Raw genomic sequence first — 20,613 nt, 5'->3', positions numbered from 1 at the left:
GAACTTGTTTTGTACAATTTAAGTCTTCATTTTTGACAGAATACAAATTCCCCTGTATAAGTTATTTTAAGACCTTATCAATCATATACTTCTTAATTTAGTCTCATCTGGTTTTAAATGCTAACTTTCTCATTCTCTTGACACTTTGCAACACTCGCTCTCATTCCTTCCATTCACTGCCAAAGTCATCATATACTTTCTCACCACCTACAGTTGGTTCTGTTATAATGCTTATTTTAAAAATGACAATGTTTTCCAATAAGATGGATATTTTAAGGAACAATTTGAGCAAAACGCAGGTTTTGTGTTTGCTTATACATATGTGACTTTGTCCAGGAGAAACTCTGTGTGAACATGGAAAACTTCCCCAAGCTGAACCTAGCCACAGAGCATACACAACACGCACACATGCACTCACTGCAAACGTCTACAGGTACCTCCGTCCACCATGTACCTTATGAGCACACCCAACCTTGTATACTGTTACAACTTTCTGTCCCATTTCAGATAAACTTTCGTCATCACTTCACTGTTACACTCAAGCTGCTACAACCCTTCCTATGACCACTTCCGCAAACAAATTTCAGATCATTTTCAAGGCTAACTGCCATATTTATTGTAGTATATGTAATATACTTATTGACATATTTATATATTGTAGTATAGCTTATATATTTCTGGCCTATTTAATAGGTTTAAAACTGTGCTACAGTTTTTATTAGTTTCCTGCAGTTTTTTACTTCGTTTTGTTTTAATGCCTCATTGACAGAGTTTTAGAGTGTTATGATCCGATCTCCATTTTCTCTTTAAGTGCTACAGAATGTATTGCTCTGTTTTGCCTATGTTTAGTGATTTTTAGGAATGCAGGACATGGATTATAGCAGAATGGATTGTACTTTGTCTTTAGTTCTTTGTGATCTGATATAGGTGTCCCCCATTTTATTGAAACTAATATCTCTAAGGTCACCAATGCCCACTCTAATTCCAGTGGTCTTGTTTACATTCTCAGTCTCCACAACCTTTCAACATTATTTGACACTGCTGAACACATCCTTCAGGTTTTTTTTAACCAACATATTACTGAACATCTTTTATGTGTATGGCTTTTTCTTAAATTCACAGAGGATAGAAAGATAAATAAATATACTCTTTGCCTAATAGAGAGGGATAAGGTAAAGGTTTGACCAGTTCTACTGCTGGCAGAATCTATGGTATAAAGAGATATGGATGCTACAAGCAACACATCCGCTTTGGATATCAGGAAGATGTCACAGAAAAGGCAGTGTTTGAGATAATAATATCACCTTACATAGAAATTTCATGGATCTGCTTATTTTTTTCTATATGAGATAAGTTACTTGAGAACAGAATGCTCTCATCACAATCCTTTTAACATGTTTTTGAGTACATATTATAATTGATTCTAAGGACTTGACATAGCACTTACCTCTTCATAACTTAAATATGCCCTTGCTCAGCACAGTGACTGCCGCAGAAGTCAGTGTGTACTTAATGATGAAAGAATATGTGGCTTGTAGTATAGTTGGTATTGAAGGACAAAGAGGAGAGAAAGCATTTCAGAGGAAGAAATGAAACAGCAAAGGTCTAGAGGGAGTAACGCTCCTGGTATGTTCACGCAATATCTAGAGAAGTGGAAGATAGGAGGCCGTCATGTTTTAAAGATTTTTCAGTAGCAAGTTAAAGAGTCTGTACTCATCAAAGCTTTCTTTACTCTTGACAATTGTTTTTTATCTCTTTGCCAACCTGTCTGGCCCTCATTATAGTCTTTTAATGGCTTATTGTTATTTTTTCCCACATTCATAAAAATACAAAATAAATTTTCCCCATACCTAGTTGTCCAATTCCCACTAAAGTTCAAAGATCAGCTCAAATACTGCATTTTCAGTTTTTATTAACTGCCCCCGCTGGAACTTATCTTTCTCTAAATATAAGCTTCCTTCAACTTGGTAAAATAAAAAAAGTCTGCTGACCGTTAAAGCAGACACAGGTAAATATGTATTGCTTGATTACTAAAGTAAATATTTGTTCCAAAGCACAAGACGGACCTTTATATACTGGTATAAATTTATCTAATATAAGTAAACCCACAAACATTTTACGTCTATACTTAACTCCATACACACTTAATATATCTGGCTATCCAAAGAGTTTTCAACTTTTTCGTAGAAAAAATAAACCGTAATCTGAATGAAAGATCGCAAAGAAATTTTACTTGTATCTCTATTGCAAGTGAAAAGTCAATCTATATCATAAGTAGCTTTATTTCTTGCTGCAAAAACTTTTTTCAGAAATATATATTTTAAATTGAAAGAGTTTAAAGACTTGGTTGACTATACTTAAATTCTAAGGTGGCTGAGTTTACCTGAGTTTAAGTGGTCATTAAACTAAGCCAGGGAGTGGTAGTGCTCACAATCAGAGATAAAATTACTATAGGAAATTTTATAAATCACATATTTTGAGCCCCTAATTCAGGATCTTGAGGACTCAGAACCACTTTACATGTTGAGAAATCTAGGACATATTCTATAGACAAGGGAAAAAAATGGGAATATTTTTAAGAAGGTCAATGATTAGGTTTACATTTTAAAAGTACCATTCTAAACACAATGTAGAAAAAAACCCATTGTCAAGGAGACAAATATGAGGTTATTTCTATACTTCATCCAGTAACAGTGACAATGGGAATAGAGAAGTTAAGATGGTTTTTTTTTTTTTTAAATTTCCAGTGTAGAGTTAAAAGATATTGAAAACCTGATGGCATATGAATAATGAAGGACAGAAAGAAGTAAAGATTAAAACTTAGCCTTCCTATTTAGGCAGCTAAGTGATAAGCAGTTCTGTTCACTGATTTAGAAATAATAAAAGGAAGAACACATCTGGAAGAGAAAAAGACATGGGCAGATTGTGAAGATTTGAGTGCCTGTAACACCCAATTGAATAAATTCTAAAGATTATTAGATATAAAGGACAGAAACTCAAGATTGAGATCTTGGAGCAAAAGAGTTGGGAACCACCTGGTCATATGTTGAAGCAATGTGGAAGCATAGTTGAAGCAATGTACCTGTGTGTGATCATATCACATATCAGTGAAATAGTCAGAAGAAGATTGACAGTCAGCTAATTAAATTCTTTAATAATGAAATTTCACACTTACAGAGCAGGAGCTTTACAATTATAATCATCCTTAAAATATTTGAAAGAGAGCAAGGAAAAACTTTGCCAAGACAAAGTACTCCACCATCTAAGAGATTATTACACTCAGAACAGTGCTCAAGAGGGCAGAGAAGCTGGATTATATTGAAATTTGTTCACAATTTTCACAATTTTTGACAATATTCAAAGGAAGAAAATTTATGTCAAAGACAGATTTTAAAGGGAAAAGAGCATAACTAAACATAAAGCCTGATGATTCAATAGGGGAATATGAACACATTTCATTTTGATCTGCACTGGTGAAGATGAGAGGTACGTGTTTGTGTATGTATGTGTGTATATACATATATATGCATATACATACACACAAATATACATCTGTGTATACTGCATGGATATGTGCCTTCAGTCAGTAATGGAAACAGTAGGAAAAGGAGTACCCTTCTCCCACACTGGTTGCCTTCCTAAATCATTGCTCAGCAAAAACATACATCTCCCAAGGCAATTACTGGATTCACTTCACACTGAATGTATTTCAGGTAACATTACACAAATATGATAGTTAAAATAAACTAGCTTTTGAACCATTTATTTGGCCCCAAAATATTATTTGAAGATTATAAATACAATTACTATGCTAAACATTCTACTCTTTATAGTATAGTTTAATAAGTACTTGGCTGACTTTTAAACTTGATTCATTTGCCATTTTCCAGTGGTCATATAAGTTCTAGACGTCTTAGAAATGTAAATCAGCATGTTCAGTTTGTAAAAAAGAAATCTTTTCCCCCAGATATTATGATGAAATGTATGATGATGAAATGTTTATAGCTTAAAATGTGTAAAATCAAGTAGATTTCAGGTCTAATGCAAATGATTCACAATGTTCACAATGTTAGATGATTCAGGGATTGAGAATTTCATTGTTTTACTAAATAAACCCACTTATAAATCAAAACATTTTCTCACTTATCACATTTATTTAATTTACTTGTACATCTTAAAATCTATGTAAAAATAATTCTAATGAATATAGAAATCTTCAATCATAGAATGACTGATGTACATATATTTATGAAGCAAATAGTCACATTATGTGTTGTGATTGTTACTTTTTATTTGACCTACTTAGATCACATAGTTACAACTCTAATAGTAAGTATAAAGTTTTATACGACATTCAACGTGAAAAATGAAAGTCCTCATTATCAAAAGATTGACGGTTATGATTTATGAATCATTGGCAAAACAACAAAACCTCAACAATCATGTACATTTGGCAGTGTCTCAACTGTAAACATGAATAAAATCAACAGATTTAATAGAAAAAAAAGTGTGTGGATAAACACATGCAGTTATCCTCTACAATTTTAGTCAAAAACGATCAAATATATCTTATTGTCTTTATGCTTATCATTATCAATTGTATTTCTACGTGTTGGTATTCTGATAATCAAATTCAACTTTAACACTAATACAACGATATAACAAAAAAAACAGTAACATGCAAATTTTGTGTATCTTTAATTATTATTCATACTTTAATAATAATAAGTGAACACTATATTCACTTTTGAAAGGTTAACCTTGAAACAAGAAGCAAAGCAGAGAGAAGAGAGAGTGAGAGCAAGAGGACCTTCTTTTTTATTTATAAGTAGGCTCAACTGAATACTTCCATAACCCTTTAGTAATAATACAACCTGTTTCTCATTATTAAGAATTTCATCCATTGCTCCCAATGGTTTGGACAGTATGCTTAGTTTGGTAATAGAAAGTGTTTTCCCTTTTTTCTACCAGGGATCTTCAAATGATTAGCTAATAATAGTCGTACAATGATTTCCAGATGTTGCTTACAATACAAGGAGTGTCCACGGGATGGTGTGGGAATTGAGGCTCTCTCATAGCTGTAAAATAGAGATCACATTTCCACCCAGAATCTAAAATTCTAAATGAGAAAAAAGACTGCTCCTAATGCAAGCTTGTTGACTGATTGAAGAGATTTTGGAATCAACTACTTTAAGCCCGAATTCTTGATATGCTAAAAGAGGGATTGGGTTGTTTAACAAACATCTTAGGGGATGTTTGATTTTGATTTTCTCTCTAAACACTGGACTTATTTGTAATTCAAAGGCAGTGAGAGTTAGTATGAAGAACTACTTCAGGAGGAGTTAGAAAACCTAGGTTCAAATTTTGAGAACTAAATCTCTGCAATCCTTTCCAGCTGCAAAATATGACCACTGTCTTTATCCCCCCGCCCCTGCCTTTTTTTGAGAATTAATGTGAAATCATTCCAAAGTGACTTTGAAAATGATATGGTTTAATTTAGTCAGGTTTAATTAGCAGTGACAGTCACACCTAAAAGTTCAAGCCATTCGGAATTCTTTACCACTTTGTTTGAGTAATTGTCAAGTCAAATGACCCTTTTTGTTCTTTATCTTGAGCTCTGGCTTTCAAACACTGTTGATGTTGTGTTGTTGTTTTTGTTTTTTTAATCAAAGACCTGTTGAGAAAAGAGACTCAAGCAGATAAGCAGATATTTTTCACTTTTTTTCCTCAGGAAATTTAGAAGGGGAAATAAAATGCTGCTTGAAATCAAACACACTCGTCCTCTTTTATAAATGTCTGAGCTCACTGAGCTCTGTGCTGGACAACTCAGACTGGGAGGGACAACAGCAATGTGCTCGAGTGTTAGAAAAGGAATTAAAAAGATCAGGGTTAAACATCTGGTCAGGAATCCCATAAAAATGGAAAGACCTGAAAGGAAAGAAGACCTAGAGAACCTAGACCCTAAATCCAGGGTATCTGAATCTCACCTAAGATTCTCAAGACAGAAGCAAAACCCTACAAGTTCAGGCCAGAGAGCCATGAGTGCTCTAACGTCAGACATGTCATCAGTAACCCCTATAACCTAAAGCTAGAGAGATTTCTCTATTGCATTCCCACCACTAGTGAATGAGAGTTCCTGTTGCTCCACATCTTCACCAGCCTTTGGTGCTGTCAGTGTTCTCGATTTTGGTCATTCTAATAGGTGTGTAGTGGTATCTCATTGTTTTAATTTGCATTTCCCTGATAACATATGATGTGGAGCATATTTTCATATGCTTATTTGCCAACTGTATATCATTTTTGGTGACGTGTCTGTTAAAGTCTTTGGATCACTTTTTAAAATTAACCCTATATTGAGATAAAATTCACATACCATAAAAATCACCCATTTAAAGTTTAATGTTTTTTAGTATGTTCACAGAGGTATGCAACAATTACCACAATCCAATTTCAGAATATTTTTATCACCCCAAAAAGAAAACCTGTATCTACTATTAGTCATTCCCAATTCCCAGCCCCAACTCTAGTCTCTGGCAAACACTAATCTACTTTCTTTATAGATTTGTCTTCTTTGGACATTTCATATAAATGAAATCATATAATATTTAGTCCATTGTGACTAGCTTCCTTCACTTAGCATAATGTTTTCAAGGTTTATCCACATTGTAGCATGTATAAATAGTTTGTTTCTTTTTATTGCCGAATAGTATTCCAGTATATGGATATACCACATTTTGTTTATTCTTTCATTTGATGGGCATTTGGATTTCTTCCACTCTTTGGCTATTACAAATAATGATATTGTGAACATTCTTGTGTGAGTGTTCGCATAGACATGTTTTCATTATTCTTGGATATTTACCTAGGGGTGAAATGCTGAGTTATTGTATGTTTAACATTTCGAGGAACTGTCAGAAAGTTTTTCAGAGTGATTGATTGCACCATTTTACATTCTCACCAGCAATATACGAGGGTTCTTTTCTCCCCAACTCAAAAACATTATTATTTTTATGTTTTGATTATAGCCATCCTGTTGGGTATATCATTGTCATTTTGATTTGAATTGTACTACTGTTTTTTTTTTAACTGAAGTGTAATTGACATAAAATATTATGCTAGTTCCAGTTGTACTACGTAGTGATTCAAATTTAAATACATTATGAAATGATCAGCACCAAGTCTGAGAACCATCTATCTGTAAGTATACAAAGGTATTACAGTATTATTGCTATATTCCTTAGGCTGTATACTGCATGCCCGTGACTGATTTATCTTATATCTGGAGGTTTGTACCTCTTAATCCCCTTTGCTTATGTGGCACAACACTCACCCACAAGTTTGCTCTCTCTCTGATTATGTTTCTCTTTCATTTTGTTTTTCCATTTGTTTTTTTTTAGATTATACATATGGAAATCATATGGTATTTGTCTTTGTCTGATGTATTTCACTTAGCACAATACCCTCTAGATCCATCCATGTTACTGAAAATGGCAAGATTTCTTTTTTTTATGGCTGAGTAACAGTTATATATATACAATTATATATATATATTATAATTTATCCATTCATCTATAAATTGACACTTAGGATGCTTCTATATCTTTGCTATTGTGAATAATATTGCATTGAATATATGGGTGCATATATTTTTTCAAATTACTCTTTCTGTTTTCTTCAGGTGAATACCCAGAAGTGGAGTGGCTGGATCATACGGTATTTCTATTTTTAACTTTTTGAGGACCTTCCATACTATTTTATGTAGTAATACCACACCAAATTACAATCCCACCAACAGTGTATGAAGGTTTCTTTTTCTCCACATCCTTGCCAACACTTGTTATTTATCGTCTTTTTGATGATAAACATTCTGAGAAGTGTGAGGTGATACCTTACTGTGGTTTTGATTTGCATTTCCCTGATGATTGGTGATGTTGAGCATCTTCTCATGTGCCTGTTGGCCATCTGTATGTCTTCTTTGGAAATATGTCTATTCATATCCTCTACCCATTTTAAAATCAGGTTGTTTGCTTTTTTGATGTTGAGTTGGAAGAGTTTTCTGTGTATTTTGGATAGTAACCCTATATCAGATATATCATTTGGAACTATCGTCTCCCATTCAGTAGGTGGCTTTTTAATTTTGTTGATAGCTTCCTTCACTGTACAAAAGCATTTTGGTTTGATGTAGCCCCATTTGTTTATTTTTGCTTTTGTCTTCCTTGCCTGAAGAAACATATCAAAAAAAAACAAAAAACAAAAAAAAGTACCGCCTACGTTTTCTTCTAGAAGTTTTATAGATTCCAGTGTTACATTTAGGTCTTTAATCTATTTTGAATTTATTTTTGTGCATGGTGTGAGAGAGTAGTCCAGACTGATTATTTTGCATGTAGCTGTCCAGTTTTCTCAACACCATTTATTGAAGAGGCTGTCTTTTCCCCACTGTATAGTCTTACCTCCCTTGTCTTAGCTTAATTGCCCATATAAGTGTGGGTTCATTTCTGGGCTCTCTATTCTGTTCCATTGACCTACATGTCTATTTTCGTTCCAGTTCCATACTGTTTTGAATACTATAGCTTTGTAGTATAGTTTGAAACCAGGGAGAATAATATCTCCAGGTTTGTTCTTTCTCTAGATTGCTTTGGCCACTTGAGATCTTTTGCAGTTCCATACAAGCTTTAGGATTATTTTTTCTAGCTCTGTTAAAAATGCCATTGGTATTTTGATAGGGATTGCATTGAATCTATATATTGCTTTGGGTAGTATGGACATTTTAACAATATTGATTCTTTCAATCTATGAACATGTTATATCTTTCCATTTATTTGTGTCCTCTTCAATTTCTTTCATCAGTGTCTTACAGTTTTCAGAATATAGGTCTTCCACCTCCTGGTTAAATTTATTCCTAGCTTTTTTATTCTTTTTGATGCAGTGTAAGTGAGATTGCTTTCTTCATTTCTTTTTCTGATAGATCATTATTAGTGTATGGAAACACAACAGATTTCTGTATATTAAGTTTGGATCCTGCACCTTTACTGAATTTATTTATTAGTTCTAACAGGGTTTTTATTGTACAGTCTTTTGGGTTTTCAACATACAATAACATGCTAACTTCAAACTGTGAATGTTTTACTTCTTCCTCTCCATCTTCAATGCATTTTATTTCCTTTTCTTCTCTGATGGCTGTGACTAGAACTCCCCATACTACACTGAATAAAAGTGGTGAGAGTAGGCCTCCTTGTCTTATTTCTGATCTTAGAGGAAATGCTTTCAGATTTTCACCGTTGCGTATGATGTTAGCTGTGGGTTTGTCAGATATGGCTTTTACTATATTCAGGTGTGTTACCTCTATACCTACTTTGTTTATAATTTTTATCATAAATGGATATTCAATTTTGTCAAAAGCTTTTTCTCTATCTCTTCAGATGATCTTATGAATATGATCTGTCACAGTTACGTTGATTGATCTGTGGATATTGAACCATCCTTGCATCCCTGGGGTAAATCCCACTTGACTGTGGTGTATGATTGTTTCAGTGTGTTTTTGAATTTGGTTTGCTAATATTTGGTTGAGGAGTTTTGCATCTATGTTCATCAGAGATATTGGCCTGTAATTTTCTTTTCTTTTTTTTTGTAGTGTTTTTGGTATCAGGGTAATGCTGATACCAAAATTAATTAGCCTCATAAATGAGTTTGGAAGCATTCCTTCCTCTTTAAAACTTTAGAATCATTTAGAAGGATAGGTATTAACTCTTCTTTAAATTTTGGTAGAATTCACCTATGAAGTCATCTGGTTCTGGACTTTTTTTTGTTGTGAGATTTTTGATCACTGATTCCATTTCATTACTAGTTATCAGTCTCCTCATATTTTTTATTTCCTCCTGATTCAGTCTTGGGAGATTGCACATTTCTGGGAATCTACCCAATTTTTTCTAGGTTGTCCCATTTGTTGGCATATAATTGTTAATAGTAATCTCTTATGATCCTTTGTTTTTCTGTGATATCAGTTTTAACTTCTCCTCTTTTATTTCTGATTTTATTGATTTGGGCTATTTCTCTTTTTTCTTGATGAGTCTGGCTAAAGGTTTATCAATTTTGTTTGTTTTTAAAGAACCAGCTCTTAGTTTTATTGATCTTTTCTAATTTTTATTTTAGTCTATACTTCATTTATTTCCACTCTAATCTTTATTATCTAATCTTTATTTCTTCCTTCTACTAATTTTAACTTTTGTTTGTTCTGTTTTATCTAGTTCCCTTAGGTATAAAGTTAGACTTATTTGAATTTTTAAAACTTTCCTGACGTAGGCCTGTATCACTTTAAACTTTCCTCTTAGAACTGCTTTTCCTGCATCCCATAGATTTTGGAACCCTGTTTTCATCTTTATTTGTCTCATGGCATTTTAAAATTTCTTCTTTCGTTTCTTAAATGATCCATTGGTTTTTTAGTAGCACGTTTTTTAGACTACGTGTTTGTAGTTTTTTTTTTTTTTTCTCCTTGTAGTTGATTTCTAGTCTTATAGTATTGTGGTCAGAAAATATGTTTGGTATGATTTCAACCTTCTTAAATTTATTGAGACTAGTTTTGTGGCCTAACGTGATCTATCCTACAGAATGTTTCATGAGCACTTGAAAAAAAAGTTTATTCTGCTGTTTTGGGATGGAATGTTCTGTATGTGTCTATTAAGTCTACCTGAACTAATGTGTCCTTTACGGCCACTGTTTTCTTACTGATTTTCTGTTAATGATCTATCCACTGACCTGAGTGCAGTGTTAAAGTCCCCTAGTATTATTGTGTTACTGTCAATTTCTCCCTTTATGTTAGTTAATATTTGGGTGCACATATATTTACTAGTGTTGTATCTCCTTGTTGGGTTGATCTCATTATCATTATGTAATGGCTTTCAAAAATTTTGTTACACTCTGTTTTAAAGTCAATTTTGTCTGTTATTAATATTGCTATTCCAGATATCTTTTTATTTCTATTTGCATGGAATATCTTTTTCCATCCCATCACCTTCAGTCTGTGTGTGTCTTTAAATCTGAAGTGACTCTGATGTAGGCAGTACTTATATTACCCATTCAGTCACCTTATATCTTTTGATTGATTTTTAATCCATCTACATTTAAGTGATTATTGATAGGTATGTACTTATTGCCATTTTGTTGAATTTTGGTTGGTTTTTTTTCCTTCTGTTTCTTTTTCTTTTGTTCTCTTCCCTCGTTATTAGATGACTTTTTAGTGTTATGTTTGTATTCCTTTATCTTTATTTTTTGTGCATCTATTATAGGTTTTTGGTTTGTGTTTACTATGAGGTTCTGCTATAAAAACTTGTATACATAGGACTGTACATAGCAGTCTGTTTTAAGTTGATGGTCACTTAAGTTTGAGTGCAGTATAAAAGCACTACATTTTTATCCTCCCCCGACCCCCTCCCCCGGCATTTTATGTTTTTGTTGTTATATTTTATGTCTTTTAATTTTGTGTGTCTCTTAACTAAGTATTGTATATATAGATGATTTTATTGCTTTTGTCTTTTAGACTTCATATCACCTTGTAGGTGGTTGATCCTCTACCTCACTTTATGTTTGTCATTTCAGTGAGAAGTTTTCTTTCATAATTTTTGTATTTCTAGTTATAGCCTTTTCTTTTCTGTTTAAAAAAGTCCCTTTACCATTTCTGGTAAGGTTGATTTGGTGGTGATTAACTCCTGTAGAAGCTGATTGTCTGAGAAACTCTGTCTCCTTCAGTTCTGAATTCTATCTTTGCCAGGGTATTCTTGGTTGTAAGTTTTTTCTCTCTGCATTTTCAGTATGTTGTGCCACTCCTTTCTGGCTTATAAAATTTCTGCTGAAAAGTCAGCTGATACTCATATGGGGGCTCCCCTTTATGTAACTAGGGGTTTTACTCTTTATGTGTGCAACATTCTCTCTTTATCTGTAATTTTTGATACTTTAATTATAATGTCTTGGTCTGGGTCTTTTGGGATTTACCTTCTTTTGTACTTCCTGAACTTAGATATCTGTTTACTGTGCCTGGTTAAGGAAGTTTTCTGCCATTATTTCAAATATGTCTTCTGTCCCTTTCCCCCTCTCTCTCCTCCTGGGATTCATAAAATGCAGATGTTAGTATGCTTGACGTTTTCTCAGAAGTCCCTTAAACTATCCTTTTTTAAAAAAATGTTTGCTGTTCCAACTGGGTGATTTCCACTACCCTGTGTTCCAGACCATTGAACCATTCTTCTGTATCTTTTAATCTGCCATAGGTTCCCTCTAGTATATTTGTCATTTCAGTTAATGTATCCTTCAGCTCTGATTGGTTCTTTTTATAATATTTTCTATCACTTTGTTGGAGTTCTGTGTTCCTCCATTCTTCTCCTGAGTTTGGTTAGCATTTTTATGACCATTATTTGGAAATCTTTGTTAGATTATTTAACTCCATTTTGCTTAGTTCTTTTCCTGAGGTTTTGTCTTGTTCTCTTGATTGGAACATATTCTATTGTCTTCTCATTTTGCTTAACTCTCTATGTTTGTTTCTATGTATTAGCTGATCAGCTACATCTCCCAGTCTTGAAGGAGTGGCTTTATCTAGAAAGGTGTCCTGGGGGCCCAGAAGGGCAGTGCTCCCTGGTTGCAAAAGCCAGGTGCTCCAGGTGTGTTTTCTGTGTGAGCTGCATGTGCCCTCCCATTCTGGCTGGGCCATGATTGCTGTGGGTGCACTAACGTGAGGGGCTGGCCCCTGGCACGGATGGCTATAAGGTCTGGCTGCAACTGCTGTGGGAGCTCTGGTGTGCCAAGCAAGCCCCCAGAGTTGGGGGTTCTTTGTAGAAGCACCAGTTGGAGTGGGTTGACATTTAACCTGGGGTGGGGGAACAGTGCTAATAAGGTAGATGGGGAGAGTCACAAATGCACCTGCCAGCATTGGGCCAGGTACGTAGAAGGTGAGCAAAAATTTAAAAATTGACACAAGCCAGTGCCTCCAAACCTGAATAACATTCCAGCAGATCCCTGCCCTTCAGGCACACACCCTAAAATTAGTCAATGAATCTCCTTCATGTATGACTTAGGCTGCTGCCTCTGCACTGAGACTTGGAGCAAGTGAGATTTTGTGCATGCCCTTATAGAACAGAGTCTCAATTGCTTACAGACCTCTGGCTCTCCCAGAGTAAGCCCCATTGATTTTCAAAGCCAGCTGTTATGGGGGCTCATCTTCTCACTGCGGGTCCCTCAAGCTGGGAAGCCTAATGTGAGGCTTGAACCTCTTGCTCCTCAGGGAGGACCTCCATGATGATCATATTCCTCCCACCTGTGTGCTGTTGCACTAGGGGTGTGGGTCCCAGTCATATTCCATCTCTGCTCTTCCTGCTTTGTCTCAGTGTGTCTTGTTGTTTTTGTCCTTAGTTAGGGAAAATCTTTTCTGCTAGTGTTCAGATTGTTCTCAGACATAGTTGCTCTATATGTTGTTGTAGTTTTTGTGTGTCTGTGAGAGGAGGCAAGCTCAGGATTTTCCTACTCCACAATCTTGTTCCCCTCCCTTTTTCACCATACTGTTTAATGATGCTCAGCATCTTTTCATGTGCTTATTGGCCATTCGTATATCTTCTTTGGAGAAATATCTATTCATGTCCTTTGCCCACTTCTAAAAATAAACTATTTTTCAGAGCAGTTTTAGGTTTACAGTAATATTGAGCAGAAGGTACAAAGATTCCTCATGTCATGGCCAATTTTTTAACTGTTTTTTTTTTATTGTTGAGTTTTTAAGAGTCCTTTGTATGTTTTGGATAGCAGTCTTTTATCAGATATATCTTTTGCAAATATTTTCCTCTACTCTGTGGCTTGTCTTTTTATTCTCTTGGTACTGTCTTTTACAAAGCAGAAGTTTTTAATTAATGAATTTCAGCTTATCAATTCTTTCTTTCATGAATCATGTCTTCGGAGTTGTATCAAAAAAATCAAGTCCAAGATCATCTAGATTTTTCTCCTATGTTATCTTCTAGGTCTTTTATAGTTTTGCCTTTTTAAATTTTGGTCTCCGATTCATTTTGAGTTAAGTTTTGTGAAGGGTGTAAGGTCTGTGTTTAGACTTTTTTTTTTTTGCATGTGGATGTTTATATGTCCAGCATCATTTCTTGAAAAGACTGTCTTTGCATCACTGTATTGCCTTTGCTGCTTTGTCAAAGATCATTTGACTATATTTATGTGGGTCTATTCTATTCTGTTCTACTGATCTATTTGTTTCTTCTTTTGTCACTGTCTTGACACCATAGTTTTACTGTAAGTCATGAAGTCAGGTAGCATCAGTCCTCCAACTTTGTACTTCTTCAGTATTGTTTTGGTTATGCTGCATCTTTTGCCACTCCATACAAATTTTGGAATGATGCCAAAATCCATAAAATAACTTGAGATTTTGATTGGGATTGCATTGAATCTATAGTTCAACTTGCGAAGAACTGATCCCTTGACCATATTGAGCCTTCTTATCCATGAACCTGGAATATTTTTCCATGTGTTATAGTTCTTTGATTTTTTTCATTAGAGTTTTATAGTTTTCCTCATGCAGATCTTGCACATATTTTGTTAGACTTATAACTAAGCATTTTATTTTTGGGGTGCTAATGTAAATTCTATTGTGTTTTTAATTTCAAATTCCCCTTTCTTATTTAGGATTGTGATTGATTTTTTTTTAATCCTGCAACCATGCTGTAATTGCTTATTAGTATTAGTTCTAGAATTTTTTGTTGATTGTTTCAGATTTTCTATATAGACAATGATGCCATTTGTGAATAAAGACAGTTTTATTTCTTCCTTCCCAATCTGTATATCTTTTATTTCTTTTTCTTGTTTTATTCCATTAGCTAGGACTTCTAGGATAATATTGAAAAGGAGTGGTGAGTAGGGACATGCTTGTCTTGTTCCTGATCTTAGTGGCTGATTATATTTAAGATTAAATAAATTTCTTTCCAACACAACAAAATTCCTGTTCAAAATCAAATTTAGGTTGATTTGGGGAAAAATAAATGCAATAAATCTTGCTCATCTGAGTTTTCAGTTGCAATGCCTTACCTACTGCAGAAGTATTATCACATAGATTCTTTAGATAAATACAGTAAGTCCCCTACATACGAATGAGTTCCATTCTGAAAGCACGTTCGTAAGTCCAATTTGTTTGTAAGTCCAACAAAGTTAGCCTGGGTACCCAACTAACACAATCGGCTATATAGTGCAGTACTGTAATAGTTCTATAATACTTTTCACACAAATAATACATAAAAAACAAACACACACAAAAAAAGAAAACATTTTTAATCTTACAATACAGTACCTTGAAAAATACAGTAGACAGTACAACAGCTGGCATTCAGAGGCTGGCATCAAGTGAACAGGCAAGAAATAAAGATAGTGTACTACTGTACTTCATACAGTACTGTAAAGTACACAAAAGCACAACCACTTGTAGAGGATGCATGCATGTGACAATGTACACCAGACATGTGAACTAACTTACATGACTGGACATGCAAGCACATGTTCACATCTTTGAAAGTCTGAAACTTGAAGGTTTGTATGTAGGAGGCTTACTGTATTCATGGTGATTACCTGTGAATATTAGTTATATGTCTACAATATGGTCACAAATTTTTGACATTAGATACACCAATAAATAGTAAAAGTGTGCTAAGAATTGTGTTTGACCCTGGAGATAGAAAGCTTGGAGTTATCCTTGTGGAGCTCACAGCTTTTATCTCAAGGGTTAACTTCCATCTGTTGATGGTAGTTTTTAAGCTCTCTGTTGAGGTGCATTCTGGGTCTGAACCTAGTAATTTTACCAGTACTTTAAACTTTTGTTGTTATTGATGGATGATTTCTGTCATAGATTTGAAAGAGCACAATAGTACAACATGTTTCATTATAAGTACTTTCTAGTCTAGTGGGTTCATGTTTTAGGTGGGAGGTTCAATTATATTCATTCTCAGTGTTTCATAAAAATCAAGATATGGTATAAAGCTTAGTAAAGTGGTTGGAAACTCAAGTCCAACATTTAATAATATGTAACTTTAAACTTAATTTATGTATGCCTCAGTTTTTCCATGCGTCAAAGGGGGATGACAATAGCACTAACCTGATAGGATGAAGATTAAAGGAGATAAATTGTTAGCACAATACTTAGTACTTAGAAAATATTCAATAAATTATTATGATTCAATGAGTCCCTTGAAAATATATTACTTTGATTTCCTTTTCAGCTCTTTCTCTAAATCATAGATTCAAATGGTATTATAAAATATTTGTCAATATTCTAACAAATGTCTTTACAATGTGGAATAGCCTTTTTTTTAAGCCCAAACTGCAACATAGTCTATCATTCATAAGAATTATTATCATAAATACAGAACGATGAACAGCTTAACTGTATGATTTGTGTCTTAATTTATATCAGTGATGTAAGTATGTATTTCTCCTACGTATAAGTATAGTTCAATAGTAGTGCATATAGTATGTTTTATTTCTAAAACATAAAATTACTTTCTAGTCTTAGAGTTTACTTTCACTTTCCCTATTTTACAAAAATTCACTATTCAACTCACATAACTTGCTGCTTTTGTTGACCTTGTCAACGAAATTATTTTCAAATACTTTTTAAACTAACTTTTCTATGTGCCTATGTGTGTGTGTCTCTATATAAACGTACTTGAATTGCTTATAGGTTAATCCCTGCTTTATAGCTTCAATCTTGACATCTCATTTCTGAATTATTTACTGTCATTTTGCTTGACCTTTTCAATCTTAGTGGTGTCCTTCCTATAAATACAGTAAGAAGAATTAAATGCAGTAGTCAGAATGTGTTCTTATTGCAAAGTTAAATATTGATGGAATAACTATAGTCACTTTGCACTTTGAAATATGTACTTTGAAGACATTTTTACTTTAACTTTGACTTGTTTTTTTCATTTTCTAGATTCCCAGAACTAACAAAGCCCTGTTTAAAGTAAAAACATTTAAAAGTAATTAAAATACTATGCATGAAAATGAGGAACCCTTATATTTTACTATAGAAGTAAAAATCCTTAGATATAGAGTATATTTAAACAAATTAAACAGTTTTAAATATTAATCTATGATCTTATAATTATAATAAATTATATTATGAATTGATAACCAAAAAGGAATAAAGAACTCATTATGTTCATTTTCTTAAATCTCCCTGCTCCCTTGAGCTCACACCATAATGCTACATCACCCTCTCTTCTCCTCATTAATCTCACATACCAATCTTTTGTTCATCCAACTTACACAAGTGAAGGCTTTGACTCCTTGTTCATGCTCCCTGTCCACACTTACTTGTGCCATCATTCTAGGTAATTTCAAAAACTATCATGAAAATCTATCATTTTTGCCCTTCTATTATTTGACTTCCTTTGTCCAATGATGGCTTACTTTACATCTTCTAATTCACCCATTTCTTCAACCATACCTTATCATTACCAGAAACTCCACTACATCTGCAATAATTAATTCAAACATTCCACTCTGCTGAAAGCTCTCTAAGTTTGTTTGCTACAATATTTCACTAAAATGGTTCTTAAAGCTTATGAGGACTCATCCATTGACATTTTCATATTCTTTTAATCAATTTGTCACCTCCTTTCGACACTTCTCTCCTTATTCAGGTTAAATGCCCTAATTTATCAATGTAATTATTTCCATACAATACTTTAAGTTTGACCTTTTTACTTTTGTTGCTCCAACCTGGGAAACATCAGCCTGTCTGGGATACAATTGACTTCTAAAGAAAATTATATAACCATGTAGATTGGTATCCCTGTGAATTCATGATCCATAACCTCAAAGCAATAATTTTTCCAGCATGTTGTTTCTCAATTAAATTTACTTTCCCACTTTTCTACAATGATGAATGTATATGTTCCCAATCTCAATGCATTTTTCTGTCCACAACTCTCTAGCTTCTAATCACACTGCCTTTCAGGAAACATTCTGTGAAGATCACCAAGAACTTCCATATCGTCTAAATACAATGCAAATCTTTCAGCCTTATTATATTCCTAGATCATTTTGTAGCATTGAACATAGTTTTTAAAAGTCCTTTAAAATATATTTCCTTGCTTTCATGATACCATGCTTTCCTGGCTTCCCTTGTATCATTATTGGTGCTTATTTGGAGACTTCATTACCAGGTTCTCCCCTCAGTAGCACTCTCATGTCACAATTTTTTAGGGTTTAGCCCTAAGGTCCTTTTTTTCCTCTCTCTACAGTTTTTATCCAGATTACTTTTTTCAATCACATAGCTTTAATTAATATTTCTATGTTGTGGAATCTCAATGTCTTCCTTGAGTTCCAGACTACTATTTTACACACCTCCTCATATAAGTGTGTCATGTGCATCACAAAATTAATATGACCTGCTCAACCACTGCATCATAACCACCTCACCACCATTTTTCACATTTTAGTAAGTGACATTGACTCTGTTGCTCAACTCAGATGTCTTGGAATTTCCTTTGTACCTTCATTTGCCTACCCTTATGAAATGCATTACAAAGTGTCATCAACGTTACCTGAAAAATACATCGCGATATGTCTACTGCTATCTTGCTTCATTTCACCACGCTAGCCTATGCCGCGATATCTCTGTCTATTGTACTCAAGAACAACCTCCTACTTCTTAATTGGCTTCCTCTCTTCTGATCCAGTTATCATCCCTTCAATTCTTCAATTGTCACAATGATGTTTAAAATACAGAAGTCGTCATGTAATTTGTATTCTTAAAAAGAAATAAATAATGAAAACCTTTAATAATCACCTATTGCACTTACAGTAGGATTGCAGATTATTACAATGATCTATAGAACCCTAATATTGTCTAACATCTGTGTATCTCTGCACCTTCATTTCACCCCATGCCTTCTTTCACCTCAGCCAGTGATGCCAATTTTTTAAGTTTTCTTGATATCACCAAACTGTTTTCTTCCACAAATCATTTTACCCTCATGTATTCCCACTTTCTGAAATGTCCATAACCTTACTATTTCCTTGGATAACTGTTTCTTGTCCTTCATATCTCAGTTAAATTTCAGTAACATTAGTTTTAACTTATTTCATAGTACTTAGCACAATTTGATATTATATTTCTGCTTATTTGTTTACTACCTATTACCTACATAACTTGAACTTCAAAACAGAGTCATTCATTTTTTTTCAATATTAATATTCTAGGGCTTAGAAGAATGCTTGGAACATAGTGGAGACTTAGTATGTTTACTACTTTTTGAAAATAAAGGAATAAATCAATGGAAAACTCAAATTGCACAATAGATTTTTTTCTACATAGATGCTTACTATATTTCGTGTTAATGTAATTAATATTCAAATTCCATTTTTATTTATTATAGGATTTTGATTAATTCCCTACAAACTTTGTCATCTATGCCAGCATTCACTCTGTACCCACAAAGGTAATATAATTTTGCTGAGGTTACCCACTTTGGTTATCTGAAACATTAGAATGGTACCAGAATTGATTTTACAGTGTAGACATGACTCAAGATGATTACTAAGCAAGTTATATAATACTGAGAGTCCTGTCTATTCAGAGTTCAATCTAATTAAGCCACTTTCAACTTTTATTACTCAGTATATGAAGATGAAATAACACTGTAAACACGGTTGACCAGAGAATCAGAAGGAATTCTAGATGAAATAAATCATAATACATAGAGAGTAAGTAAGACCAGTTAGGAGACTGGTTCTATTTTGAGCATTCATGTTTTTTTCTTTTTAAACACTAAAAGTAAATATGTATTTTGAATTATAATAACTCTAACATATATATGAATTTCAAAAACGTTTTTGTACTAATTTCCATTAAGTCACTGAAGTTCAAATTAAAGTAAGATAGAGGTGATAAAGACTACACATTTATTAGGGTAATATTATTGTCTAAGTAGGGGAATATCAATTCTTATTTTTAATTTTTGGGAAAAGGGCAACTCTTTTCACTACTTAAATATATCCATGTCTTTGAATACAAATTTCAGTTTTAAATTTTGTACAAATTATGTGAAAGGCTCCCAAGCATTATTTGTTCTAAATATAAGGAATCAAAATAATATTTCTGAAAAATTTTGGAATATTTCTGTACAACTCAAAATCAGATACAAGATAATCAATTAACAGTAAGAAGCTTTAGTATAGCTGTCATCAATCAATTTGGGTGGTATTTGAAATAAGAACACAATTTTGGCTCATGTTTTGGTATTATTTTAAGATTCCTTGTTCCAAACATGAGTTGGATGTAAGAACATACTTTCTGGCAGTCAATAAAAATGCTATCAGAAATACACATAATCTGATCATTGCAGAAGTTTTAGAAAATAATTATACAAGGCATTATAAATGGGTAGATAAGAATGGGCTATATAATGAGTTTTTACTCTGAGATAAAATGTTCTTTAATGGATTAAAATGTAGTAAGTAGTAGTAATACTGTAAAAAATTACACTATCATCCACCAACTACCAAATCACTTCTCTGGGTTAGACTAAGGTTTTTGTTGTTTATAACATGTCCTGACACCATGGCCTGGCCTGTATTAGGACCTGTGCC

The sequence above is a fragment of the Balaenoptera ricei genome, chromosome 4 (assembly GCF_028023285.1).
Source record: "Balaenoptera ricei isolate mBalRic1 chromosome 4, mBalRic1.hap2, whole genome shotgun sequence".
Taxonomy (NCBI): domain Eukaryota; kingdom Metazoa; phylum Chordata; class Mammalia; order Artiodactyla; family Balaenopteridae; genus Balaenoptera; species Balaenoptera ricei.
Note: the sequence above shows the minus strand (reverse complement) of the source record.